The following is a 24,505-nucleotide window of genomic DNA, read 5'->3' as shown; positions in this document are numbered from 1 at the left end:
AGTCACGCGGGGAGTGCTCATCCTCCTAGAAGGCTCAGATTGGGGTGCCTAAATGTATGTGGATGTATCCAAGATGTGAAAAAAGGAGAGATAGGTAGTATGTTTGAGGAATGGAACCTGGATGTTTTGGCTCTGAGTGAATCGAAGCTCAAGGGTAAAGGGGAAGAGTGGTTTGGGAATGTCTTGGGAGTAAAGTCAGGGTTAGTGAGAGGACAAGAGCAAGGGAAGGAGTAGCAGTACTCCTGAAACAGGAGTTGTGGAAGTATGTGATAGAATGTAAGAAAGTAAATTCTCGATTAATATGGGTAAAACTGAAAGTTGATGGAGAGAGATGGGTGATTATTGGTGCATATGCACCTGGGCATGACAAGAAAGATCATGAGAGGCAAGTGTTTTGGGAGCAGCTGAATGAGTGTGTTAGTGGTTTTGATGCACGAGACCGGGTTATAGTGTTGGGTGATTTGAATGCAAAGGTAAGTAATGTGGCAGTTGAGGGAATAATTGGTATACATGGGGTGTTCAGTGTTGTAAATGGAAATGGTGAAGAGCTTGTAGATTTATGTGCGGAAAAAGGACTGATGATTGGGAATACCTGGTTTAAAAAGCGAGATATAGATAAGTATACGTATGTAAGTAGGAGAGATGGCCAGAGAGCGTTATTGGATTACGTGTTAATTGACAGGCGCGGGAAAGAGAGACTTTTGGATGTTAATGTGCTGAGAGGTGCAACTGGAGGGATGTCTGATCATTATCTTGTGGGGGCTAAGGTGAAGATTTGTATGGGTTTCCAGAAAAGAAGAGTGAATGTTGGGGTGAAGAGGGTGGTGAGAGTAAGTGAGCTTGGGAAGGAGACTTGTGTGAGGAAGTACCAGGAGAGACTGAGTACAGAATGGAAAAAGGTGAGAACAATGGAAGTAAGGGGAGTGGGGGAGGAATGGGATGTATTTAGGGAATCAGTGATGGATTGCGCAAAAGATATATATATATATATATATATATATATATATATATATATATATATATATATATATATATATATATATATATATATATATATATATATATATATATATATATATATATATATATATATATATATATTCCTATGAATCCACTGGGAAAATGAAGCACGATAAGTTCCTGCATGCACTTTCGTGTGATATTCACATCATCACGGGAGACACAAGAGAGAAATATAAAAGTTAATTCATATACATCGAAGAGACGAAGCTAGGACGCCATTTGTTAAACATATGATTGTGCAACACATACAACGAGCTTTCTGGAACTTAAGATTTTACAGATTTTATCTAACAATAAGGTTATCTGATTTGTATAGAACATCACTGATATTAAGATTATAATTCTTTGTGTATTTAATGATAGAAGGTTCAATGATATTTTTCGTCGTAATAGAGTTAGAGTTAGTAATTGAGATGGAATTAATCCAGTCAATACAATTATGATAGTCTTTAACGTGATTAAAGAAGGCATTTGATTCTTGTCCCGTTCTTGTACTATATTTATGTTGCCTAAGTCTAATAGAAAGATCCTTACCTGTTTGCCCAACATAAAATTTATCACAATTTCTACATGGTACTTTATAGATGCATCCAAGAGAATTTTCTTGTGAATTCATGATTAAGATATTCTTTATCGTGTTATTGTTGCTGAAGGCAACATTTACATTTAAGGATTTAAGCAACATGGGAGATAAAGTGAAATTATCATTAAAAGGGAGAACTAAAAGATTCTTGGTGTCATTGGGAGGTTTGGGCTCAACTCTATAAAATGATTTCTTTGCTAAGTCAAGTGATTTATAAATGAAAGATCTAAGGTACTTTACCTTTAATCCAATAGAATATGTAATCTCAAACTCATCATCAATAAACTCTCAACTTCAAATACGTAATGCCCTAAGGAACGTAGATTGAAATGATGATGATTTAAGTATGGCATGTTGAGATGAGTAATAATGGATATATTAGCATACATTGGTAGGTTTTCTGCATATGCTAAACCTAAACTAGTTTCCTTGCCTATAGATCATGCAATCTAAAAATTGTAACATACCATTATTTTCATTTTCTGCAGTAAATTTGATGAAAGGTATTAAATTGTTAAGTAAGGGGAGAAATATTTGTAAATTTTCATTTGTTGGCCAAACACAAAGAACATCATCTACATACCTAAACCAAATTGCATTAGAACGTAAGATATCCTTTAGTAATTTTCTTGCAAAAAATTCCATATAAAGGATACTTAGCACAGGTGAAAGAGTGTTACCCATTGCCCTACCCAAATTTTTGAGCACAATAATCTTAATTGAATTGAAATACACAGTCTTTTATACACAATTTTATCAGTTCAATGAAAACAGACTTTGAAACAGGTAAATGAATATCATCCAAGATATGATATAAATATTCTAAAAGTTCATGAACTGGAACTTTATTGAAAAGTGAGGAAACATCAAAGCTAACTAGTTTGAAATCAAAATTAACATTGATATTCTTTAGCTTGTCGACTAAATCTACATTGTTCATGATATTAGAATTTGAAACCTTAGCCACCTTATTAAGCCCTTTCTCACTCATTCTCTCCATGTGACCAAACCATATCAAAACAACCTCTTCTGCTCTCTCAACCACACTCTTTTTATCACCACACATATCACTTACCCTTTAACTACTTACTTAATTAAACCACCTCACACCACATATTGTCCTCAAACATCTCATTCCCACCACATTTACCTTCCTCCGCACATCTCTATCTATAGCCCATGCCTCGCAACAATATAACATTGTTACAACCACTATTCCTTCAAACATACTTGTTTTTAATTTCCAAGATAATGTTCTCACCTTCCGCACATTTTTCAACGCTCCCAGAACTTTCGCCCCTTCCCCCACCCTGTGACTCACTTCCGCTTCCATGATTGCATCTCCTGCCAAATCCACTCCCAGATATCTAGTTTCTTTTTTTATTCAAACTTACCTCCCAATTGACTTGTCCGTCAACCCTACTGTACCTATAAACCTTGCTCTTATTCACATTTACTCTCAGTTTTCTTCTTTCACACACTTTACCAAACTCAGTCACCAGCTTCTGCAGTTTTTCACCCGAATAAGCCACCAGCGCTGTAATTTCAGCGAACAAGAACTGGCTCACTTCCCAAGCTCTCTCATCCACAACGGACCTCTCTCCAAAACTCTTGCATTCACCTCCCTAACAACCCTATCCATAAAAAAAATCAATCAACCATGGAGACATCACCCAACCCTGCCGCAGACCGACATTCACGGAAAACCAATCACTTTCCTCTCTGCCTACTCGTACACATGCATTACATCCTCGATAAAAACTTTTCACTGCTTCTAACAACTGTAACATATGCCCTCTCCAGATCCATAAATGCTATATACAAATCCATTTGCTTTTCTAAGTATTTCTCACATACATTCTTCAAAGCAAACATCTGATCCACATATCTTCTAACACTTCTGAAACCACACTGCTCTTCCCCAATTTGGTGCTCTGTACATGCCTTCACCCTCTCAATCAATACCCTCCCATATAATTTACCAGGAATATTCAACAAACTTATACCTGTGTAATTTGAGCACTCACCTTTATCCCTTTTGCCTTTGTACAATGTTGCTACGCATGCATTCCGCCAATCCTAAGGCACCTCACCATGAGTAGTGCATAAATTAAATATCCTTACCAACCAGTGAACAACAAAGTCACCCCTTTTTTAATAAATTCACTGCAACACCATCCAAACCCTCTGACTTGCCAGCTTTCATCTTCCACAAAGCTTTTACTACCACTTCTCTGTGTACCAAATCATTTTCCCTAACCCTCTCACCTCACATTCCACCTCGACCAAAACACCCTATATCTGCCACTCTATATAATCTGATACATTCAACAAACCTTCATAATACTCACTCCATCTTTTCACATCACCACTACTAGTTATCACCTCCCCATTTGCCCCCCTCACCGATGTTCCCATTTGTTCTCTTGTCTTACGCATTCTACCTCCTTCCAAAACATCTTTTTATTCTCCCCAAAAGTTAATGATACTCTCTCACCCCATTCTTATTTGCCCTCTTTTTCACCTCTTGCACCTTTCTCTTGACCTCCTGCATCTTTCTTTCATACATCTCTCAGTCATTTGCACTATTTCCCTTCAAAACTCTTCCAAATGCCACTCTCTTCTCTCTCACTAATAATCTTACTTCTTTATCCCACCACTCACTACCCTTTCTAATCTGCCCACCTCCCACGCCTCTCATGCCACAAGCATATTTTGCGTAAGTCATCACTGCTTCCCTAAGTACATCCCATTCCTCGCCCAGTCCCCTTACATCCTCTGCTCTCACCTTTTCCATTCTGCACTCAGTCTCTCCTGGTACTTCTTTACACAAGTCTCCTTCCCAAACTCACTTACTCGCACCACTTTCTTCATCCCAACATTTTCTCTTGTTTTCTGAAAACCTCTACAAACCTTCCAATTCTACTCCACAAGATAATGATCAGACATCCCTCCAGTTGCACCTTTCAGCACATTAAAATCCATTAAGTCTCTCTTTCGCGTTCCTGTCAATTGATACATAATCCAATAACGCTCTCTGGCCATCACCCCTACTTACATACCTATACTTATGTATATCTCTCTTTTTAAACCAGGTATTACCAATAACCAGTCATTTTTCAGCACATAAATATACAAGTACACCAATTATCCTCTCAACTGACATATTGCTCACTTTTGCATTCAAATCACGCATAACTATAACCCAGTCTCGTGCATCAAAACTAGTAACACACTCACTTAGCTGCCCCCAAAATACTTGCTTCTCATAATCTTTCTTCTCATGCCCAGGTGCATATGCACTAATAATCACTCATCTCTCTCAATCAACTTTCAGTTTTACCCATATGAATCTAGAGTTTACTTTCTAACACTCTGTCATATACTCCAACCACTCCTGTTTCAGGAGTAGTGCTACTCCTTCCCTTGCTTTTGTCCTCTTACTAACCCCTGACATTCCCAGGACATTCCCAAATCACTCTTCCCCTTTACCCTTGAACTTCGTTTCAATCAGAGACAAAACATCCAGATTCTTTTCCTCAAACACACTACCTATCTCTCCATTTTTCTCATGTTGGTTACATCCACACACATTTAGACACCCCAATCTGAGCCTTCGATGATGAGGAGCACTCCCCGTGTGACTCCTTATTCTGTTTCCCATTTCATAAAGTTAAAATACAAGGGGGGGGGGAGGGTTACCAGCCACCCGCTCCCGTCCCCTTTAGTCGCCTTCTACGAGAGGTGAGGAATATATATATATATATATATATATATATATATATATATATATATATATATATATATATATATATATATATATATATATATATATATATATATATATGCATATATATATATGCATATATATATATATATATATATATATATATATATATATATATATATATATGTATATATATATATATATATATATATATATATATATATATATATATATATATATGTATATATATATATATATATATATATATATATATATATATATATATATATATATATATATATATATATATATATATATATATATATATATATATATATATATATATATATATATATATATATATATATACATATATATATATATATATATATATATATATATATATATATATATATATATATATATTTTTTTTTTTTTTCTTTTATACTGTTCGCCATTTCCCGCATTAGCGAGATAGCGTTAAGAACAGAGGGCTGAGCCTTTGAGGGAATATCCTCACTTGGCCCCCTTCTCTGAGTACGCGTAGGAAGAGAGGAAAGTGATTGGTTCTCAGTGAATGTAGGTCTGCAGCAGGGGTGTGTGATGTCCATGGTTGTTTAATTTGTTTATGGATGGAGTTGTTAGGGAGGTGAATGCAAGAGTTTTGGAAAGAGGGGCAAGTATGAAGTCTGTTGTGGATGAGAGAGCTTGGGAAGTGAGTCAGTTGTTGTTCGCTGATGATACAGCGCTGGTGGCTGAATCATGTGAGAAACTGCAGAAGCTGGTGACTGAGTTTGGTAAATTGTGTGAAAGAAGAAAGTTAAGAGTAAATGTGAATAAGAGCAAGGTTATAAGGTACAGTAGGGTTGAGGGTCAAGTCAATTGGGAGGTAAGTTTGAATGTAAAAAACTGGAGGAAGTAGAGTGTTTTAGATATCTGGGAGTGGATCTGGCAGCGGATGGAACCATGGAAGCGGAAGTGAATCATAGGGTGGGGGAGGGGGCGAAAATCCTGGGAGCCTTGAAGAATGTGTGGAAGTCGAGAACATTATCTCGGAAAGCAAAAGTGGGTATGTCTGAAGGAATAGTGGTTCCAACAATGTTGTATGGTTGCGAGGCGTGGGCTATGGATAGACTTTTGCGCAGGAGGGTGGATGTGCTGGAAATGAGATGTTTGAGGACAATGTGTGGTGTGAGGTGGTTTGATCGAGTAAGTAATGTAAGGGTAAGAGAGATGTGTGGCAATAAAAAGAGCGTGGTTGAGAGAGCAGAAGAGGGTGTTTTGAAATGGTTTGGGCACGTGGAGAGAATGAGTGAGGAAAGATTGACCAAGAGGATATATGTGTCGGAGGTGGAGGGAACGAGGAGAAGTGGGAGACCAAATTGGAGGTGGATAGATGGAGTGAAAGATATTTTGAGTGATCTTGGCCTGAACATGCAGGAGGGTGAAAGGCGGGCAAGAAATAGAGTGAAATGGATCGATGTGGTATACCGGGGTTGACATGCTGTCAGTGGATTGAATCAGGGCATGTGAAGCGTCTGGGGTAAACCATGGAAAGTTGTGTGGGGCCTGGATGTGGAAAGGGAGCTGTGGTTTCAGGCATTATTGCATGACAGCTAGAGACTGAGTGTGAACGAAAGGGGCCTTTGTTGTCTTTTCCTAGTGCTACCTCGCACACACGAGGGGGGAGGGGGATGGTATTCCATGTGTGGCGGGGTGGCGATGGGAATGAATAAAGGCAGACAGTGTGAATTGTGTGCATGGGTATATATGTATGTGTCTGTGTGTGTATATATATTTGTACATTGAGATCTATAGGTATGTATATTTGCGTGTGTCTACGTGTATGTATATACATTGTGTCGGGGTGGGTTGGGCCATTTCTTTCGTCTGTTTCCTTGCGCTATCTCGCAAACGCGGGAGACAGCGACAAAGCAAAATAAATAAATATAATATATATATATATATATATATATATATATATATATATATATATATATATATATATATATATATATATATATATATATACAGCGGGGGGCTGGAAATCCTCCCCTCTCGGTTTTTTTTAAATTTTCCAAAAGAAGGAACAGAGAAGGGGGCTAGGTGAGGGTATTCCCTCATGGGCCCAGTCCCCTGTTCTTGACGCTACCTCGCTACGCGGGAAATGGCGAATAGTATGAAAAAAAAAAAGAAAAATATATATATATATATATATATATATATATATATATATATATATATATATATATATATATATATATATATATATATATATATATATATATATATATATATGCATGTATATATATATATATATATATATATATATATATATATATATATATATATATATATATATATATATATATATATATATATATATATATATATATATATATATATATATATATATATACATGAAGTATGAAGTATGGCAATGAAGTATGAAAAAAGAGAACCTATGAAAGAGGATTGTAGGAAAATATATTGAAGATACAATTTTCAGTATCATTAACTCAGTATGATTTAAATGCTTTGAACTGATGATGATTGCTAGCAATTAGATGCATGGTACCACCTCTCTCTTCAATTTTTACTTTCATTTTTCTGAACATTTATATAATTATTGATTAATGCAATATGTAAGAACTTACAAAAGAGGATTGTTTAGAAAGAATGCAGGTGTATGAAAAGTACAGTTTATGTTCTGAGTGCATTACTTAAGAATGTATTGAAGAGAATTGTGTAGAAAAACTCAATGAAAAGTACAGTTTACCATATCATTCATGAATCATAAGTTGGAGTATTTTAAACAAAGGCAGTTGCATGTGTTTGTGTGATAGATGGCAACCCATCTCTACCAACAATTTTCTTCATTATTTTTCTGAATATGTTAATGATTAGTAGTTTTTCCTGACATATACAAATTGAATATATGTAGAATTGCTTTTTGTTTTAAAGGAAATATTAAGGACAATAATTAGTGTTGTTAGGGTCTCAGGTTCCTTACCTTGTATTTACATGAAAATGATTGAAGTTAACAAAACTGAACATAGGAGATTTCTTGGTTCCTATCTCATGAATTTGTGCAATGTGTGTGTATTGGGAAGTTTGTTTAGCAGAGCAAGGGTTATAGGTAGTACAGCTTTTGTGGCCAATCGTTTCAGAAATTTCTTTGAAAATAAGTTTTTAAGACATGAGAGACCGCTGTTCTGCTAGATTGCAGAAGCTGCATGTGTTGGAGTCTCCTTTTCTTGCTCACTTAATGGTTAATCCTCAGGGTGCCTCCTCTAATTTTCTAAGAGAAAAGGAAGTCACTTAAAGTATAACTCCAGGAAATGATCTACCTCTGGAGTTCACCAGTTATGGAGATTCTTTTGACATGGCCATCCCCTGGTGGGAGTTACCAGGGGGAATGGGCATCAGAGATATAGGTAGATAGATAAGCTACCTAAGGGGGACTAAAACCCATTTCAGGAGTACTTTAAAGCATGTTGGGAAATGGTTACATAACAACATTTTTATCGCAATATCCCCAGTATAGGCCTCATTTCTAAGCAAGATCATGAGGTGTTTGCATTGATCAAATGACGTCTTGTTAAAATGATGATATGGATGTAATCATTTTAATTCTTAGGACTCTCCTTTAGTCAAATTTTTACTTCTTTAGAAGTTCTTATTTGTGAGAATCTGCAAAGAGAACTAGTTCTTATTGTAGGAAAGTTAATCCTATAATTAGTTTTTATAAGAGTGGTTCTTGGGTCTTGTTACAAGGTTAGGGGTGCCTGCCTGTGGATATTTTGAAGTTGGACATCAGTACTTAGGGAGCCTGATTTATCCTGTTTTTAGATTTATATCCTCTTCAGCCTTCTGTCTACAAGGAAGCCTTTTAAACTCAAAGAAACACTCTCAGTGAGAGTATTTTATGGAAGCTGTCTTTTTTAAAGAATCTATGTTAGTATTTAGAAGAATATGCTTTACTTCAACTTGCTATATTAATTTGCTCACTATGGTAGAGACTATTGCTTGCCTCTTCTTATTTCAGAAGATCTTGAGGCAAGTTGGCTTTAGTATCTTAGGATTTTTTTAAGGCAGTTATTGATTAATTTCACATATGAACAGAGGGCTCCAATTTAAGAGTCCAAAATGACCTCACTTATCACTCTTCTTTCTCAGAAAGATTTTCTTAACATGTTTTAAGCTTTCTCCAAGTTTAGTAGCTATATACATCTTTAAGTAGCACTCCTCTGATACCAGCTTGGAAATTTAAGTGCATCATGAATCTCCTGTGGCAGACATTGTCAGAGGCCTAAATTTTAGATTTGGCTGTACTGTATTTAGGCTTTAATAGTTTTGATTTTCTTTGTAGACTGCGAACTGACAAACTGCTTGGCCAGGCAGTTGTTAAATGTATTGTTTATTAGCAAGCTTCATCAGTTTTCAAACCCCCTGTAAGGAAACTTTTTTCTATAAAACCTTTTTTTTTCCCTTTTTGATGCTGTCTAGAAGGTTTTAAAATTGAGAAATTCTACACATGTGTAGTTTGATAACTTTATAGTCAGGAAGAGAAGGCAAAGTGGACAGACTAAGAAAACATTTTCAAGAATTCCAATGGAGGATTTGCAGGACAATGTTCTTGAAGATCTTGGAAAAAAGTTAAGTTTTTGAAAGAAAATTGAAGGCGGGTTTGTAATGAGTATTTTGGAGAATTCCCTCTGGAAGAATATGTGCCAAAGGGCAGCATTTTAAGTGTTACTTGCTATATTTCTGCAGTTAATAGTGTTGTAGAAACTATTGTAGGGGATATTGAATTATCTCTGCATGTCGATAATGTGACTAATTGAACATCATCTTCTGAAGCTGCTGTAAAATGCTTGCAAATTTCTGTTACAATTGCCGATTGAGCATATAAATCTGGTTTTAATTTCTCATTAAAAACTGTAGCTGTACATTTTACAAGACCGACTAATAGATCAGCAATTCTACATGTATTATTGAAAGGCATTCTCATACCTTATGAAAAAGAAGCAAAATTTTTGGGTGTTCCTTTCAATAGAAGATTGACATGGGCCCCATATATTAACCCTTTAACTCTAGATGGTTATTTGTACAAACTTGGCAGCTTCTATAGACAGATATTTACACATCGAGTTGCCTGTATTTCATGGTTTTATGCAGAGCATAGGTGGCTTTGCCTGTATTTCATGGTTGTATGCAGAGCATAGGTGGCTGTCGAGGTGGCAGTGTGCAATAATTTCTCCCCGCAGTCAGTCATCCTGCAACCATGTAGTGACACTTTTTAGTGAGTTTCTTAGGAAAGAAATGGAGCGGCTGTTAACTGGATTCAAAGGACTAGGGAGAGGATAATCCTGAATTACTTGTTGATCTGTCTTCAGATCATGTGGCGAGTGATATTATGAACACTGATTCTTCAAGCACTGGAAGTTGACCACAATGAGGCAGGAGATATTTCTAGCAAAAGTCGAGACAGTGTTGCCAGTGCCCACCTGACTTTGATAACACTATATCTAACTGGTTAGTAACTTTACAGACTTTTTATGATTTTGCTATTATGGAAAATTTGTCAATGAATCACATTGATTATGATAATTGAAGAATTTTTACGTCAGTGAAAACATAATACAGTGATATGTCTCAATAACAAAATTCTAGAAATTAAGAAGTTATGATGACTGGAATTGAGCATTTGTTCTGGCATTATTCAGGTGATATAGTTTTTTTTTGGTATTAAGAAATATTCTCCCCTATCCCTGGGGATAGGGGAGAAAGAATACCTCCCACGTATTCCCTGCGTGTCGTAGAAGGCGACTAAAAGGGGAGGGAGTGGGGGGCTGGAAATCTTCCCCTCTCGTCTTTTTTTTAATTTTCCAAAACAAGGAACAGAGAAGGGGGCCAGGTGAGGATATTCCCTCCAAGGCCCAGTCCTCTGTTCTTAACGCTACCTCGCTAACGCGGGAAATGGCGAATAGTTTGAATGAATGAATGAATATATATATATATATATATATATATATATATATATATATATATATATATATATATATATATATATATATATATATATATATATATATATATATATATATATATATATATATATATATATATATATATATATATATATATATATATATATATATATATATATATATATATATATATATATATATATATGTATGTGAGAAATACTTAGAAAAGCAAATGGATTTGTATGTAGCATTTATGGATCTGGAGAAGGCATATGATAGAGTTGATAGAGATGCTCTGTGGAAGGTATTAAGAATATATGGTGTGGGAGGAAAGTTGTTAGAAGCAGTGAAAAGTTTTTATCGAGGATGTAAGGCATGTGTACGTGTAGGAAGAGAGGAAAGTGACTGGATTTTCAGTGAATGTAGGTTTGCGGCAGGGGTGTGTGATGTCTCCATGGTTGTTTAATTTGTTTATGGATGGGGTTGTTAGGGAGGTAAATGCAAGAGTTTTGGAAAGAGGGGCAAGTATGAAGTCTGTTGGGGATGAGAGAGCTTGGGAAGTGAGTCAGTTGTTGTTCGCTGATGATACAGCGCTGGTGGCTGATTCATGTGAGAAACTGTAGAAGCTGGTGAAGTTTGGTAAAGTGTGTGGAAGAAGAAAGTTAAGAGTAAATTTGAAAAAGAGCAAGGTTATTAGGTACAGTAGGGTTGAGGATCAAGTCAATTGGGAGGTGAGTTTGAATGGAGAAAAACTGGAGGAAGTGAAGTGTTTTAGATATCTGGGAGTGGATCTGGCAGCGGATGGAAACATGGAAGCGGAAGTGGATCATAGGGTGGGGGAGGGGGCGAAAATTCTGGGGGCCTTGAAGAATGTGTGGAAGTCGAGAACATTATCTCGGAAAGCAAAAATGGGTATGTTTGAAGGAATAGTGGTTCCAACAATGTTGTATGGTTGCGAGGCGTGGGCTATGGATAGAGTTGTGCGCAGGAGGATGGATGTGCTGGAAATGAGATGTTTGAGGACAATGTGTGGTGTGAGGTGGTTTGATCGAGTGAGTAACGTAAGGGTAAGAGAGATGTGTGGAAATAAAAAGAGCGTGGTTGAGAGAGCAGAAGAGGGTGTTTTGAAGTGGTTTGGGCACATGGAGAGAATGAGTGAGGAAAGATTGACCAAGAGGATATATGTGTCGGAGGTGAAGGGAACGAGGAGAAGAGGGAGACCAAATTGGAGGTGGAAAGATGGAGTGAAAAAGATTTTGTGTGACCGGGGCCTGAACATGCAGGAGGGTGAAAGGAGGGCAAGGAATAGAGTAAATTGGATCGATGTGGTATACCGGGGTTGACGTGCTGTCAGTGGATTGAATCAAGGCATGTGAAGAGTCTGGGGTAAACCATGGAAAGCTGTGTAGGTTTGTATATTTGCGTGTGTGGACGTATGTATATACATGTGTATGGGGGGGGGTTGGGCCATTTCTTTCGTCTGTTTCCTTGCGCTACCTCGCCAACGCGGGAGATAGCGACAAAGTATAATAAAAAAAAAAATAATATAATAATATATATATATATATATATATATGTATATATATATATATATATATATATATATATATATATATATATATATATATATATATATATATATATATATATATATATATTTATATATATATATATATATATATATATATATATATATATATATATACATATATATATATATATATATATATATATATATATATATATATATATATATATATATATATATATATATATATAAATATATATATATATATATATATATATATATATATATATATATATATATATATATATATATATATATATATGTATATATATATATATTTTTTTTTTTTTTATACCTCGTCGCTGTCTCCCGCGGTTGCGAGGTAGCGCAAGGAAACAGACGAAAGAAATGGCCCAACCCACCCCATACACATGTACATACACACGTCCACACACGCAAATATACATACCTACACAGCTTTCCATGGCCCACCCCGGACGCTTCACATGCCTTGATTCAATCCACTGACAGCACGTCAACCCCTGTATACCACATCGCTCCAATTCACTCTATTCCTTGCCCTCCTTTCACCCTCCTGCATGTTCAGGCCCCGATCACACAAAATCCTTTTCACTCCATCTTTCCACCTCCAATTTGGTCTTCCTCTTCTCCTCGTTCCCTCCACCTCCGACACATATATCCTCTTGGTCAATCTTTCCTCACTCATGCATATATATATATATATATATATGCATGTATATATATATATATATATATATATATATATATATATATATATATATATATATATATATATATATATATATATATATATATATATATATGCATATATATATATATATATATATATATATATATATATATATATATATATATATATATATATATATATATATATATATATATATATATATATATATATATATATATATATATATATATATATATATATATATATTATATATATATATATATATATATATATATATATATATATATATATATATATATATATATATATATATATATCTTTTTTTTTTTTCTTATTTTGCCTCGTCGCTGTCTACCGCGTTTGCGAGGAAGCGCAAGAAAACAGACGAAAGAAATGGCCCAATCCACCCCCATACCCAATGTATACACACACTTCCACACACGCAAATATACATACCTGTACATCGTAACGTACACTTATATATACATACACAGACACATACATATAAACCCGTGCACACAATTCACACTGTCTGCACCCATTTACTCCCATCGCCACCTCGCTCCATATGGAATACCTACCCCTTCCCCCCTCATGTGTGCGAGGCAGCACTAGGAAAAGACAACAAAGGCCCCATTCCTTCACACTCAGTCTCTAGCTGCCACGCAATAATGCCCGAAACCACAGCTCCCTTTCCAGATCCAGGCCCCACACAACTTTCCATGCTTTACCCCGGACGCTTCACATGCCCTGATTCAATCCACTGACAGCACGTCAAACCCGGTATACCACATCGATCCAATTCACTCTATTCCTTGCCCTCCTTTCACCCTCCTGCATGTTCAGGCCAAGATCACACAAAATCTTTTTCACTCCATCTTTCCACCTCCAATTTGGTCTCCTACTTCTCCTCGTTCCTTCCACTTCCGACACATATATCCTCTCGGTCAATCTTTCCTCACTCATTCTCTCCATGTGCCCAAACCATTTCAAAACACCCTCTTCTACTCTCTCAACCACGCTCTTTTTATTTCAACCCATCTCTCTTACCTTTACGCTACTTACTCGATCAAACCACCTCACACCACATATTGTCCTCAAACATCTCATTTCCAGCACATCCACCCTCCTGCGCACAACTCCATCCATAGCCCACGCCTCGCAACCATACGACATTGTTGGAACCACTATTCCTTCAAACATACCCATTTTTGCTTTCCGAGATAATGTTCTCGACTTCCACACATTCTTTAAGGCTCCCAGGATTCTCGCCTCGTTCCCCCACCCTATGATTCACTTCCGCTTCCATGGTTCCATCCGCTGCCAGATCCACTCCCAGATATCTAAAACACTTCACTTCCTCCAATTTTGCACTATTCAAACTTACCTTCCAATTGACTTGACCCTCAACCCTACTGTACCTAATAAACTCGCTCTTATTCACATTTACTCTTAACTTTCTTCCTTCACACACTTTACCAAACTCAGTCACCAGCTTCTGCAGTTTCTCACATGAATCAGCCACCAGTGCTGTATCATCAGTGAACAACAACTGACTCACTTCCCAAGCTCTCTTATCCACAACAGACTTCATACTTGCCCCTCTCTCCAAAACTCTTGCATTCACCTCCCTAACAACTCCATCCATAAACAAATGAAACAACCATGGAGACATCACACACCCCTGCCGCAAACCTACATTCACTGAGAAACAATCACTTTCCTCTCTTCCTACACGTACACATGCCTTACATCCTCGATAAAAACTTTTCATTGCTTCTAACAACTTGCCTCCCACACCATATATTCTTAATACCTTCCACAGAGCATCTCTATCGACTCTATCATATGCCTTCTCCACATCCATAAATGCTACATACAAATCCATTTGCTTTTCTAGGTATTTCTCACATACATTATTCAAAGCAAATACCTGATCCACACATCCTCTACCACTTCTGAAACCCCACTGCTCTTCCCCAATCTGATGCTCTGTACATGCCTTCACCCTCTCAATCAATACCCTCCCATATAATTTACCATGAACACTCAACTAACTTATACCTCTAATTTGAGCACTCTCTTATCCCCTTTGCCTTTGTACAATGGCACTATGCACGCATTCCGCCAATCCTCAGGCACCTCACCATGAGTCATACATACATTAAATAACCTTACCAACCAGTCAACAATACAGTCACCCTCTTTTTTAATAAATTCCACTGCAATACCATCCAAACCTGCTGCCTTGCCGGCTTTCATCTTCCGCAGAGATTTTACTACTTCTTCTCTGTTTACCAAATCATTGTCCCTAACCCTCTCACTTTCCACACCACCTCGACCAAAACACCCTATATCTGCCACTCTATCATGAAACACATTCAACAAACCTTCAAAATACTCACTCCATCTCCTTCTCACATCACCACTACTTTTTATCACCTCCCCATTTGCGCCCTTCACTGAAGTTCCCATTTGCTCCCTTGTCTTACGCACTTTATTTACCTCTTTCCAGAAATCTTTTTATTCTCCCTAAAATTTAATGATACTCTCTCACCCCAACTCTCATTTCCCCTCTTTTTCTCCTCTTGCACCTTTCTTTTGACCTCCTGTCTCTTTCCTTTATACATCTCCCACTCAATTGCATTTTTTCCCAGCAAAAAATCGTCCAAATGCCTCTTTCTTCTCTTTCACTAATAATCTTACTTCTTCATCCCACCACTCACTACCCTTTCTAATCAACTCACCTCCCACTCTTCTCTTGCCACAAGCATCTTTTCCGCAATCCATCACTGATTCCCTAAATACATCCCATTCCTCCCCCACTCCCCTTACTTCCATTGTTCTCACCTTTTTCCATTCTGTACTCAGTCTCTCCTGGTACTTCCTTACACAATTCTCCTTCCCAAGCTCACTTTCTCTCACCATCATCTTCACCCCAACATTCACTCTTCTTTTCTGAAATCCCATACAAATCTTCACCTTAGCCTCCAGAAGATAATGGTCAGACATCCCTCCAGTTGCACCTCTCAGCACATTAACATCCAAAAGTCTCTCTTTCGCGCGCCTGTGAATTAACACGTAATCCAACAACGTTCTCTGGCCATCTCTCCTACTTACATACGTATACTTATGTATATCTCGCTTTTTAAACCAGGTATTCCCAATCACCAGTCCTCTTTCAGCACATAAATCAAAAAGCTCTTCACCATTTCCATTTACAACACTGAACACCCCATTTATACCAATTATTCCCTCAACTGCCACATTACTCACCTTTGCATTCAAATCACCCATCACTATAACCACTAACACACTCATTCAGCTGCAAAGTGAGAGGTTTAGCGAAAATGATTTGGTAAACAGAGAAGAGGTAGTAAAAGCTTTGCGGAAGATGGAAGTTGGCAAGGCAACAGGTTTGGATGGTATTGCAGTGGAATTCATTAAAAAAGGGGGTGACTGTATTATTGACTGGTTGGTAAGGTTATTTGATATATGTATGACTCATGGTGAGGTGCCTGAGGATTGGCGGAATGCGTGCATAGTGCCATTGTACATAGGCAAAGGGGATAAGAGTGAGTGCTCAAATTACAGAGGTATAAGTTTGTTGAGTGTTCCTGGTAAATTATATGGGAGGGTATTGATTGAGAGGGTGAAGGCATGTACAGAGCATCAGATTGGGGAAGTGCAGTGTGGTTTCAGAAGTGGTAGAGGATGTGTGGATCAGGTGTTTGCTTTGAAGAATGTATGTGAGAAATACTTAGAAAAGCAAATGGATCTGTATGTAGCATTTATGGATCTGGAGAAGGCATATGATAGAGTTGATAGAGATGCTCTGTGGAAGGTATTAAGAATATATGGTGTGGGTGGCAAGTTGTTAGAAGCAGTGAAAAGTTTTTATCGAGGATGTAAGGCATGTGTTCGTGTAGGAAGAGAGGAAAGTGATTGGTTCTCAGTGAATGTAGGTTTGCGGAAGGGGTGTGTGATGTCTCCATGGTTGTTTAATTTGTTTATGGATGGGGTTGTTAGGAAGGTAAATGCAAGAGTTTTGGAAAGAGGAGCAAGTATGAAGTCTTTTGGGGATGAGAGAGCTTAGGAAGTGAGTCAGTTGTTGTTCGCTGATGATACAGCGCTGGTGGCTGATTCATGTGAGAAACTGCAGAAGCTGGTGACTGAGTTTGGTAAAGTGTGTGAAAGAAGAAAGTTAAGAGTAAATATGAATAAGAGGAAGGTTATTAGGTACAGTAGGGTTGAGGGTCACGTCAATAGGGAAGTAAGTTTGAATGGAGCAAAACTGGAGGAAGTAAAGTGTTTTAGATATCTGGGAGTGGATCTGGCAGCGGATGGAACCATGGAAGCGGAAGTTGATCACAGGGTGGGGATGGGGCGAAAATCCTGGGAGCCTTGAAGAATGTGTGGAAGTCGAGATCATTATCTCGGAAAGCAAAAATGGGTATGTTTGAAGGAATAGTGGTTCCAACAATGTTGTATGGTTGCGAGGCGTGGGCTATGGATAGAGTTGTGCGCAGGAGGATGGATGTGCTGGAAATGAGATGTTTGAGGACAATGTGTGGTGTGAGGTGGTTTGATCAAGTAAGTAACGTAAGGGTAAGAGAGATGTGTGTAAATAAAAAGAGTGTGGTTGAGAGAGCAGAAGAGGGTGTTTTGAAATGGTTTGGTCACATGGAGAGAATGAGTGAGGAAAGATTGACCAAGAGGATATATGTGTCGGAGGTGGAGGGAACGAGGAGAAGATGGAGACCAAATTGGATGTGGAAAGATTGAGTGAAAAAGATTTTGTGTGATCGTGGCCTGAAAATGCAAGAGGGTGAAAGGAGGGCAAGGAATAGAGTGAATTGGATCGATGTGGTATACCGGGGTTAACGTGCTGTCAGTGGATTGAATCAGGGCATGTGAAGAGTCTGGGATAAACCATGGAAAGCTGTGTAGGTATGTATATTTGCGTGTGTGGACGTATGTATATACATGTGTATGGGGGTGGGTTGGGCCATTTCTTTCGTCTGTTTCCTTGCGCTACCTCGCAAACGCGGGAGACAGCAAAAAAAAAAAGAAAAATATATATATATATATATATATATATATATATATATATATGTATATATATATATATATATATATATATAGTGCCATTGTACAAAGGCAAAGGGGGTAAGAGTGAGTGCTCAAATTACAGATGTATAAGTTTGTTGAGTATTCCTGGTAAATTATATGGGAGGATATTGATTGAGAGGGTGAAGGCATGTACAGAGCATCAGATTGGGGAAGAGCAGTGTGGTTTCAGAAGTGGTAGAGGATGTGCGGATCAGGTGTTTGCTTTGAAGAATGTATGTGAGAAATACTTAGAAAAGCAAATGGATTTGTATATAGCTTTTATGGATCTGGAGAAGGCCTATGATAGAGTTGATAGAGATGCTCTGTGGAAGGTATTAAGAGTATATGGTGTGAGAGGCAAGTGAAAAAGTGAAAAGTTTTTATCGAGGATGTAAGGCATGTGTACGTGTAGGAAGAGAGGAAAGTGATTGGTTCTCAGTGAATGTAGGTTTACGGCAGGGGTGTGTGATGTCTCCATGGTTGTTTAATTTGTTTATGGATGGGGTTGTTAGGGAGGTGAATGCAAGAGTTTTGGAAAGAGGGGTAAGTATGAAGTCTGTTGGGGATGAGAGAGCTTGGGAAGTGAGTCAGTTGTTGTTCGCTGATGATACAGCGCTGGTGGCTGATTCATGTGAGAAACTGCAGAAGCTGGTGACTGAGTTTGGTAAAGTGTGTGAAAGAAGAAAGTTAAGAGTAAATGTGAATAAGAGCAAGGTTATTAGGTACAGTAGGGTTGAGGGTCAAGTCAATTGGGAGGTGAGTTTGAATGGAGAAAAACTGGGCGAAGTGAAGTGTTTTAGATATCTGGGAGTGGATCTGGCAGCGGATGGAACCATGGAAGCGGAAGTGGATCATAGGGTGGGGGAGGGGGCGAAAATTCTGTTAGCCTTGAAGAATGTGTGTAAGTCGAGAACATTATCTCGGAAAGCAAAAATGGGTATGTTTGAAGGAATAGTGGTTCCAACAATGTTGTATGGTTGCGAGGCGTGGGCTATGGATAGAGTTGTGCGCAGGAGGATGGATGTGCTTGAAATGAGATGTTTGAGGACAATGTGTGTTTTGAGGTGGTTTGATCGAGTAAGTAACGTAAGGGTAAGAGAGATGTGTGGAAATAAAAAGAGCGTGGTTGAGAGAGCAGAAGAGGGTGTTTTGAAATGGTTCGGGCACATGGAGAGAATGAGTGAGGAAAGATTGACCAAGAGAATATATGTGTCGGAGGTGGAGGGAACGAGGAGAAGAGGGAGACCAAATTGGAGGTGGAAAGATGGAGTGAAAAAGATTTTGTGTGATCGGGGCCTGAGCATGCAGGAGGGTGAAAGGAGGGCAAGGAATAGAGTGAATTGGAGCGATGTGGTATACCGGGGTTGACGTGCTGTCAGTGGATTGAATCAAGGCATGTGAAGTGTCTGGGGTAAACCATGGAAAGCTGTGTAGGTATGTATATTTGCGTGTGTGGACGTATGTATATACATGTGTATGGGGGTGGGTTGGGCCATTTCTTTCGTCTGTTTCCTTGCGCTACCTCGCAAACGCGGGAGACAGCGACAAACCATAAAAAAAAGAATATATATATATATATATATATATATATATATATATATATATATATATATATATATATATATATATATATATATATATATATATATATATATATATATATATATATATATATATATATATATATATATACTTCCCACGTATTCCCTGCGTGTCGTAGAAGGCGACTAAAAGAAAAGGGAGCAGGGGGCTTGTAATCCTTCCCTCTCTTTTTTTTTTTTACCAAAAGAAGGAACAGTGAAGGGGCTCAGGTGAGGATGTTCCCTCAAAGACCTAGTCCTCTCTTCTTAACGCTACCCCTCTAATGCGGGAAATGAAGAATAGTATGAAAGTAAAAGAAATATACATATATTTCAACTTTCTAAAAGGGCAAACAGGAGAAGGAGTCACACGGGGAGTGCCGCCACGAAGGCTCACATTGGGGTGTCTAAATGTGTGCTGATGTAACCACGATGATAAAAAAGGAGAGATAGGTAGTATGTTTGAAGAAAGGAACCTGGATGTTTTGGCTATGGGAGTATTTGGCTCTTGGGGTTAAAGTCAGGGGTTAGTGAGAGGACGAGAGCAAGGGAAAGAGTGGCACACTCCTGAAACAGGAGTTGTGGGAGTATATGATAGAGTGAAAGAAAGTTTACTCTAGATTGATATGGTAAAACTGAAAGTGGATGGAGAGAGATGGGTGATTATTGGCGCATATGCACCTGGGCATGAAAAGAAAGATCATGAGAGGCAAGTGTTTTGGGAGAAGCTGAGTGAGTGTGTTAGTAGTTTTGATGCACGAGACCGGGTTATAGTGATGGGTGATTTGAATGCTAAGGTGAGTAATGTGGCAGTTGAGGGAATAATTGGTGTACATGGGGTGTTCAGAGTTGTAAATGAAAATGGTGAAGGGCTTGTAGATTTATGTGCTGAAAAAGGACTGATGATTGGGAATACCTGGTTTGAAAATAGAGATATACATAAGTATATGTATGTAAGTAGGAGAGATGGGCCAGAGAGGGTTAATGTATTACGTGTTAATTGATAGGCTCGCGAAAGATTGGATGTTAATGTGCTGAGAGGTGCAACTGGAGGTATGTCTGATCATTATCTTATGGAGGCGAAAGTGAAAATTTGTGGAGGTTTTCAGAAAAGACGAGAAAATGTTGGAGTGAAGAGAGTGGTGAGAGTAAGTGAGCTTGGGAAGGAAACTTTTGTGAGGAAGTACCAGGAGAGACTGAGTACAGAATGGACGTGAAGGGAGTGGGAGAATAATGGGATGTATTTAGGAAAGAAGTGATGGCTTGTGCAAAAGATGCTTGTAGCATGAGAAGCGTGGGAGGTGGGCAGATTAGAAAGGGTAGTGAATGGTGGGATGAAAAAGTAAGGTTATTAGTGAAAGAGAAGAGGGAGGCATTTGGATGATTTTTGCAGAGAAATAATGCAAATGACTTGGAGATGTATAAAAGAAAGAGGCAGGAGATCAAGAGAAAGGTGCAAGACGTGAAAAAGAGGGCAAATGAGAGTTGGGGTGAGAGAGTATCATTAAATTTTAGGGAGAATAAAAATATGTTCTGGAAGGAGGTAAATAAAGTGCGTAAGACAAGGGAGCAAATGGGAACTTCAGTGAAGGGCGCAAATGAGGAGGTGATAACAAGTAGTGGTGATGTGAGAAGGAGATGGAGTGAGTATTTTGAAGGTTTGTTGAATGTGTTTCATGACAGAGTGGCAGATATAGGGTGTTTTGGTCGAGGTGGTGTGCAAAGTGAGAGGGTTGGGGAAAATGATTTGGTAAACAGAGAAGAGGTAGTGAAAGCTTTGCGGAAGATCAAAGCCGGCAAGGCAGCAGGTTTGGATGGTATTGCAGTGGAATTTATTAAAAAAGGGGGTGACTGTATTGTTGACTGGTTGGTAAGGTTATTTAATGTATGTATGACTCATGGTGAGGTGCCTGAGGATTGGCGGAATGCGTGCATAGTGCCATTGTACAAAGGCAAAGGGGATAAGAGTGAGTGCTCAAATTACAGAGGTATAAGTTTGTTGAGTATTCCTGGTAAATTATATGGGAGGGTATTGATTGATAGGGTGAAGGCATGTACAGAGCATCAGATTGGGGAAGAGCAGTGTGGTTTCAGAAGTGGTAGAGGATGTGTGGATCAGGTGTTTGCTTTGAAGAATGTATGCGAGAAATACTTAGAAAAGCAAATGGATTTGTATGTAGCATTTATGGATCTGGAGAAGGCATATGATAGAGTTGATAGAGATGCTCTGTGGAAGGTATTAAGAATATATGGTGTGGGAGGAAAGTTGTTAGAAGCAGTGAAAAGAATTTATCGAGGATGTAATGCATGTGTACGTGTAGGAAGAGAGGAAAGTGATTGGTTCTCAGTGAATGTAGGTTTGCGGCAGGGGTGTGTGGTGTCTCCATGGTTGTTTAATTTGTTTATGGATGGGGTTGTTAGGGAGGTAAATGCAAGAGTTTTGGAAAGAGGGGCAAGTATGAAGTCTGTTGGGGATGAGAGAGCTTGGGAAGTGAGTCAGTTGTTGTTCGCTGATGATACAGCGCTGGTGGCTGATTCATGTGAGAAACTGCAGAAGCTGGTGACTGAGTTTGGTAAAGTGTGTGAAAGAAGAAAGTTAAGAGTAAATGTGAATAAGAGCAAGGTTATTAGGTACAGTAGGGTTGAGGGTCAAGTCAATTGGGAGGTGAGTTTGAATGGAGAAAAACTGGAGGAAGTGAAGTTTTTTAGATATCTGGGAGTGGATCTGGCAGCGGATGGAACCATGGAAGCGGAAGTGGATCATAGGGTGGGGGAGGGGGCGAAAATTCTGGGAGCCTTGAAGAATGTGTGGAAGTCGAGAACATTATCTCGGAAAGCAAAAATGGGTATGTTTGAAGGAATAGTGCTTCCAACAATGTTGTATGGTTGCGAGGCGTGGACTATGGATAGAGTTGTGCGCAGGAGGATGGATGTGCTGGAAATGAGATGTTTGAGGACAATGTGTGGTGTGAGGTGGTTTGATCGAGTGAGTAACGTAAGGGTAAGAGAGATGTGTGGAAATAAAAAGAGCGTGGTTGAGAGAGCAGAAGAGGGTGTTTTGAAGTGGTTTGGGCACATGGAGAGAATGAGTGAGGAAAGATTGACCAAGAGTATATATGTGTCGGAGGTGGAGGGAACGAGTAGAAGATGGAGACCAAATTGGAGTTGGAAAGATGGAGTGAAAAAGATTTTGTGTGATCGGGGCCTGAACATGCAGGAGGGTGAAAGGAGGGCAAGGAATAGAGTGAATTGGATCGATGTGGTATACCGGGGTTGACGTGCTGTCAGTGGATTGAATCAGGGTATGTGAAGCGTCTGGGGTAAATCATGGAAAGATGTGTAGGTATGTATTTTTGCGTGTGTGGACGTATGTATATACATGTGTATGGGGGGGGGGGGTTGGGCCATTTCTTTCGTCTGTTTCCTTGCGCTACCTCGCAAACGCGGGAGACAGCGACAAAGTATAATAATAATAATAATAATAATAAAAAAAAATACATTTTGGAAGGAGGTAAATAAAGTGCGTAAGACAAGGGAACAAATGGGAACATCAATGAAGATGGCAAACGGGGAGGTGATAACAAGTAGGTGTTGATGTGAGAAGGAGATGGAGTGAATATTTTTAAGGTTTGTTGAATGTGTTTGATGTTTGAGTGGCAGATATAGGGTGTTTGGTCAAGGTGGTGTGCTAAGTGAGAAGGTTAGGGAGAATGATTTGGTAAACAGAGAAGAGGTAGTAAAAGCTTTACAGAAGATGAAAGCCGGCAAGGCAGGGGATTTGGTTGGTATTGCATTGGAATTTATTAAAAAAGGGGGTGACTGTATTGTTGACTGGTTGGTATTTTCTAATGTATGTATGACTCATGGTGAGGTGCCTGAGGATTGGCGCAATGCTTGAATAGTGCCATTGTACAAAGGCAAAGGGGATAAGAGTGAGTGCTCAAATTACAGAGGTATAAGTTTGTTGAGTATTCCTGGGAAATTATATGGGAGGGTATTGATTGAGAGGGTGAAGGCATTTACAGAACATAAGATTTGGGAAGAGCAGTGTGGTTGCAGAAGTGGTAGAGGATGTGTGGATCAGGTGTTTTCTTTGAAGAATATATGTGAGAAATACTTAGAAAAGCAAATGGATTTGTATGTAGCATTTATGGATCTGGAGAAGGCATATGATAGAATTGATGGGGATACTCTATGGAAGTTATCAAGAATATATGGTGTTATTA

The sequence above is a fragment of the Panulirus ornatus genome, chromosome 16 (assembly GCF_036320965.1).
Source record: "Panulirus ornatus isolate Po-2019 chromosome 16, ASM3632096v1, whole genome shotgun sequence".
Lineage (NCBI taxonomy): Eukaryota > Metazoa > Arthropoda > Malacostraca > Decapoda > Palinuridae > Panulirus > Panulirus ornatus.
The sequence above is the reverse complement of the archived record's forward strand: the minus strand, read 5'-3'. Positions refer to the sequence as shown.